Genomic DNA, 6,464 nt, shown 5'->3' on the forward strand with positions numbered 1-6,464 from the left:
CACCAGTGACCTCGCCTCAACATGGCTAAGGAAGCATGCCTAAAGGCAGGGGGTTCTCAAAGGGTCACAGGGATCCATGGCAAAGACCAAACAAACCCAGGGAACATGCTTAGTTGTCCAAACGAGCCTCATCATCTGCGTGGCCAAACATGATATAACATAAACAATGAACCTTGATCTCATCCAGCTTTGATATAGGCGAGGACTAATACATTCATGTTTTTCCTTGAAGGTGACTGGGGAGCTATTTCAACACACAGTAGAGCAGTGAGGTGTCTGTCTCTCTGAGTGTTTTGGTTCCATCGGGAGGAAGCCATATGTTACGGGACAGCTAGCAGCCCCCAGGCTGTGCCCCCAGCAGGGGGTGTTTGGGAGAGGGGAGGGGGAGGGAGATGGAGGGGACAGTGGATCTCAGCAGGGGGGGAGGGCGTGACATCACACACAGGAGGGAGATGCAGGCCTGACTACCCAGGGAGCGCTGGTTGTTTTAGAACAGGGCGGTGGATGTGGGCGGGGGTGGCAGGGGCGGGGGTGCTGGTGGGGGGGTGGGAGTGGGAGTGGGGGACAGGAAGGAAAACAGTAGATCACGTAACATCTCATGTTATGGCGGTACTGCTCAATATGGACACAGACATTCCAGAAGAGCTGTTCCAAACCCCAAATGTTTGTGTTTCTCCCCCCAAAAAAGCCTGGTGGCCTAGCATATGGTTGCAGATGTTTCACCTCTGAGCAGGCCTGTTAGTTTGTTGTGGGCGCGCTGCGCAGAAGGCTGTGACTTTCCCATGATGCGTCCACTCCCTAGTGATTGTCCACTTCCCACCATTGTCGATGGATGTTTAATCACGACCCTCCCAGACCCCCAAGTGCCTGACCCTGCTCCCCACCACCGCACCACCGCACCACCGCATACCGCTGGACTGCATGTCCAGTAACGTAGCAGTAACAGACACAACAGTAGCTCAGGTGCAGTTTTTCAAAACATCCCCCATCATTTTCTAACATCTTCTGTCAGACTGAGGGGAGGATGAAGGGTTCCTACTGAGTTGTGAGTTTGAAAAAATCATGAAAAACTGAATTACAATAAAGGATTGTAAACACTATGTCTGACCTTGTGCCACTCCCCTTACAATGTACACTCAGAACCTTGGCTTTGTTTCAAACTGACTGCATACATACCGTATGTGATTTCCTTCCACATCTTCCGTTGCAGTGTGAGATAAGTTGCGACCAGCATGGAAAGTAATCATGCTATTATCATGTTGGATAATACTGCACATATATCAGACTGAGGATCAAATAATGAGAGAAAGAGAGGCGCAAGGTTCGCACCCCCCCAACGTGTTGACACACAGCGCCTGCTGTACCACATACAGCCATCAGTTCCTCTGTCAGGGAATTTGCTGGCATAAGGATTAGTTGGCTTTGTGTACCTCCATCTTTCCGCCATCTTTTCTGCTGAGTGCGCAGACAGCCTGCTTCAGGCAAGCTTTCTTCCCCCTCCAAATGTTTTGATATGGCGTATTTTCCTGAAAAACCAATTGCATATTTAATGGCGCCAAGGTCTTTTTAAGTCGGCAGCAAAGTATTTTCTGAAACACTCCCCTGATCGCCTCCTCAGTCGGAGCCAGGCTTCCTGGGCGACGAGGCCCAGCTGCAGGTCCACCTCAGATGGGCAACACAGAGCTCCCTGAAACACACGCAGGGACACAGACCCCGGGATCACTCACAGTAAACTGAACCTGACACAAAGAGCCGAGTTAAGTGATGGTGCCTGGTCCAGTGCCTTTTCTCACTCACCAGTGTCACAATCAGAGCAAAGGGCTTCAAGCGAAGGAGACATCGAATCTCTTCACACTCACTTGGCTGCGTGTCCGAGTGGGGCCCTGAGCACGCCATTCTGGATGTGGTGGTACGGACGGCAGTCTGCCGGTCTCCCTTGAAGAAGAACAGGAAGTGACGCAGGGTGACTCTGACTTTCCTCTGGTGGGTCCACAGACAGAAGTCTTGGGACAATAGAAGTTTACGTCATGGCACACACGTATTCACAGGGAGAAACCTTGTTTCTGAAACAGGTCCAAGTGCAGCCTGTGAATCAGTGGGCTTTTCAGTAGCTGACAGGTAGAGTATCAGTAGTTGTTCACTGAGTGAGTAAGAACTATCAGGAGAAGGCTAGGTTACTGTCAAGGCCGAGTCAGCATTACAGAGAGCTTTGGAGGAGTCTGCTGTGTTTAAGGGATTGCAAAGGCTCGTAAAGTCTTGGTCGACAAGATAAGCCGAGAGGTGGGTCTGCGTTGGCTTCAAAATAAACAAGTGTGTGGGCAGGAACTCTGAAACACGAGCTCTGGGCATATGTAGCAGAGAAATACATTGACCTTTAGGGGCCATCTATACAGTAAATAGACAGTTGCTGAATAAATACACTCTAGCCAACTGTACACAGCACACATCAAATGTACGTCATCCAGGAAGGCATCTTCCAGCTGTTCTGTTTGGTTTGGATAAGAGCATCTGCTTAATGACTAAATGTTTATAGACATGTTCTCTTCACAGGGGCTTCAATAACTCACAGATAAGAACGAGGGGCCCATCTCTTCCAGGAGATGACCCCTGAAGAGGAGCCGTAGAAAGGGGAACATGAACATTCCAAGGTCGGGTGGACATTCCTTAGCAGAGGTACAAAGGAGGGTTGTGGTGTGGACGGACACGCACCAGTATCTGAAAGCGGGGGGGGGGGGGGAGGGGGGGGGGGGCACAACCATCTCTCCATGCCTTGGTGTCATTGAAATCCCACCTAAATATGGAGCCGGCAAATGTAATGCATGGACTCTTTTGTCCAGGAGAGAGGTGCAGTACTAAAGAATGTGCGGAGGGGTGTTCGTATGTGCTTATGTGTGTGGAGGGGGGGCGGGGGGGGGGGGGGGGGGGGCAGGAAACTGTCCTGCAGACATCCTGGTTATCTTCTATACATTGCCTTCCGTACTGCTCTGTGTCTGCCGGCCTGTCTGCCGCTCAGTGGGACGCTCAGTGCTGGGGATGGTCTTCAAGGGGCAGAAAGCCCTCTCCCCAACCTACTTAGCAGCAGGAAGAGGATGTGACCGGTTTGGCTGTGCTGATTGAGCCTCATATTGTCCGCTATCTCCTTGTGCTATGAAACAAACAGAGACAAACAAAATCCACAGTTATGCCAACATCTACATGACAGGATGGTGGACCTGACGCAGTTATTTTACATAACATAATTCTGCAGAAATGTGTGTTGTGTTTGCGTTGGGAGGGGCATGGGTTTCTACATCACACAGTGATGTAGAAACTCATGTGGCTCATGTTGTCAGCTGTGGACAAACACATTTCAACTCACACAGAAGAAATGTCTCAACTAAAAGATTGTACTTTATCTGATGATTTCTGTATCTGTCATGATGTTCTATGGTACTCATTACAGTCAGGAGGAGTGTGGTGACAAAACAGAATTCAATCCGAAGCAGGGACAGATCGAATTCAAGACAGGGAAAGTAAACTTCATTTATTTTTTCAGCTGTCTTGTGAAATGACAGTCAAACTCGTTAAAGCACCTCGGCTAAAGGTGAAAAGGTCCACTTACGTCAGGGTCCGACTGGCCGTCGGGAGATTTCCCAAACGGCCGGTCAAATGGCCGCAGCATAATGCAAAATATACATATATATAATAAGACGTTATTTATAATAATAAGACTTCATTTATATAGCACATTTCATACAAGAATTGCAGCTCGATGGGCTTTACATAATATATATAATCATAATACACGGCCGTGGGCCGGTCTGCGTTTCAAAGGCCTGGGACGTTTTTCAGTCCCAGTCCAGACATTATTTACGTACTACTAAAAGACTGAGGAAAAATATACTACAATATATAACATCTTAAGAAATATCCAGACCCACACAAACAACATAGATAGGCTACATAGATTGATTAGTAACTGCAGTGACAGCAGGACCTCTAAACCCTTGGCCCTGACCTTCCCTTCATCAAAGAAGGAAATCCGCTCCAGATCATTTTGAGGTCCTTGGGTTAAAGCAGTGACGGTGGAGTTAGACACATACCATCTCTCTCTCTCTCTCTCTTTCCTATCTTTCTCTCTCCCACTCTTTCATTCTTTCTCTCTATCTCTCTCTCTACGTGTTCATGTGGAGTAACCCATGTTGAACAGAACATCATACAGAACGAACCTTCCTCGTCTCTCATTGGTGCGTTCATTCCCGGCAATTCCGCCCAGTCGTAATGACAATCTCAGGTTCAGCTACAGCAACACATCCACATTCTTCCAACACGGTTTTAATAAGTAAAAGTGTAGCATGTAGACCCATGCTCCTTTGTCTTGCCTGGGGGCCCGCACGGCCTTCCTGTTCTGTACATGTGAGGTGTATATTTAGATGTTTAGTGCTTACAGTAACAGTGGGTGTCGTGTGGGAGGAGGAGGAGGAAGAGGGGGGGGGGGGTTGTGGGGCTAAAGTCAATGACCCGTGTAATAGAAAGACAATCAAGAACACAAACATGTGCAGTGTGCACACTTCCAATTACACGTGTACACAAACATGCACGTATGTCAGCATATGCATATGAACACACACATGCTCTTTTATATGTGGGCACGTGAGTGAATAAATGCACACACACACACAGAGATAAACCTTAGTTGTACTTCGTGCAGTGGGAACCCCAGCTCAGAGATACTCAACAGTGATTCTAGGCCAAATATATTATTCATCACTGAATGCTGTCCAAAAACATGGGTCCTCCTGCCCACCTTTTTTTCCCAATTAGATTTTACATAATCACAGCTGAGTATGGTGGGATTTTTATTTCTATTTTAGCAAAGCCTCTGGGAGGACAACCCGTGAATCAATGGAGATCCAAATATTAGTTATTCTGTTTTCAAAACAGATGGACTATAAAGCGTGCTACATGAATATTGTGGATGGCATATTGTAGCTTCTCCCCCTCAGTTGAAAATAGCAGGTGTGAGAACCCACTGTAGGGAAACACCCCCCACTCCCACCTCCAAACTCATTAGCATGCATTCCCTTTAATCACTTTCACTTATTCATTATTCACCTCCCGCAGCATGTTAATTATTCAACGCACATATTTCCTGACGAGAGCAGCAGGAGGAGATGTGAGGAATGCCTCTCTCCTCTCTCCTCCTCTCCCCCCTCCTCTCCTCTTTCCTCCTCTCCCCCTCCTCTCCTCTCTCCTCTGCCCACCACACACACACACTCACACAAACACACCACTGTCACTCTGCTGTATAAAGAGAAATGATAGTCGGGTGGTGTATAGGTGAGTGGTTGGGGGCGGGGCCTAACTGCACCCCTGTGAGTTACTCTTACCCTCTTCCCTTTCCTTCCTTTCCTGTGTCCAATCAGAGCCCAGTTGTCCATCACTGAAACATGACAGTGAATATTAGCCCGAGTCTGTTTTCCATAAGTTACTCATCACAAGGACACGCCATACACTCCAGTACTTCCATACCTAACAGTCACCTTACAGTCATCACCATCGTCACATGAACCTTTTAACAAAGGACAATCTAATAAGGAAGGGTTTCTGTTCCAAAGAAAATACGGCCATTGCCAAAATATACAAGGAAAGAAAAACACCACCTTCCCGCTCTCTAACTGCTCAGTCTTACAAAGAAATGACAAGACCATTTCCACAAAACAGATTGTTGACCTCTACGCCAATCCCTAGTCAGCCTGTCCCCTACATCCAACTCCAGGAATTAGCCCCAAGAGGGCCTTTATGATGTTTCCATGAGACAGCAAATCTATTTAGATTAATGGCTTAGGCCTCACCTATACAGGTGGCTGTTAGAACACATATATGAACATGGTGTCCATTACTATTGATGTCATTCACCTGGAAATGGTTTAGCTGGTGAAAGCACTGCAATCCATATCCATCCTCTGAACATGAAGCTGTTGCAGGGGTCAGCTAAAAGATACTCATATATCTTTTTCCCCTTTGAACATGAAGATTGCAAGCCGGAATTGAAATCGATCTGCAGATCTCCGTGTCTACATTGTTGTGTGCAGCCGAGGCCGTCTCTGAATCAGAAGCAGGGAGGTGGAGAGGAACGTCATGCTCCAGTCTAGCTGCGGCCGCTGCACCTTGAGGACGGGCTTCCAGACAGACAAGCTGCCAGACAGACAGGCTGTCAGACAGACATGCTTCCATACAGACAGGTTTGCCAGACAGACAGGCTGCCGGACGGACAGGCTGTCAGACAGACAGGCTGCCCCCTACAGAGATGCAGGAGACAGGCTACATGGAGCCTCACCTGGTCCTGAGTCTCCGGCAGAAGGACAGGATGACTATGTCCTGTCTGCTACCCACCACACCGCCACAGCTGACAAAATCTGTGGCTACCCGTCATGCAACACACCTGGAACTTCATCATCAAATGATGGTAACAATCCCATCTC

This window comes from Osmerus mordax, chromosome 19 (assembly GCF_038355195.1).
Source record: "Osmerus mordax isolate fOsmMor3 chromosome 19, fOsmMor3.pri, whole genome shotgun sequence".
In the NCBI taxonomy this organism is placed as follows: Eukaryota; Metazoa; Chordata; class Actinopteri; order Osmeriformes; family Osmeridae; genus Osmerus; species Osmerus mordax.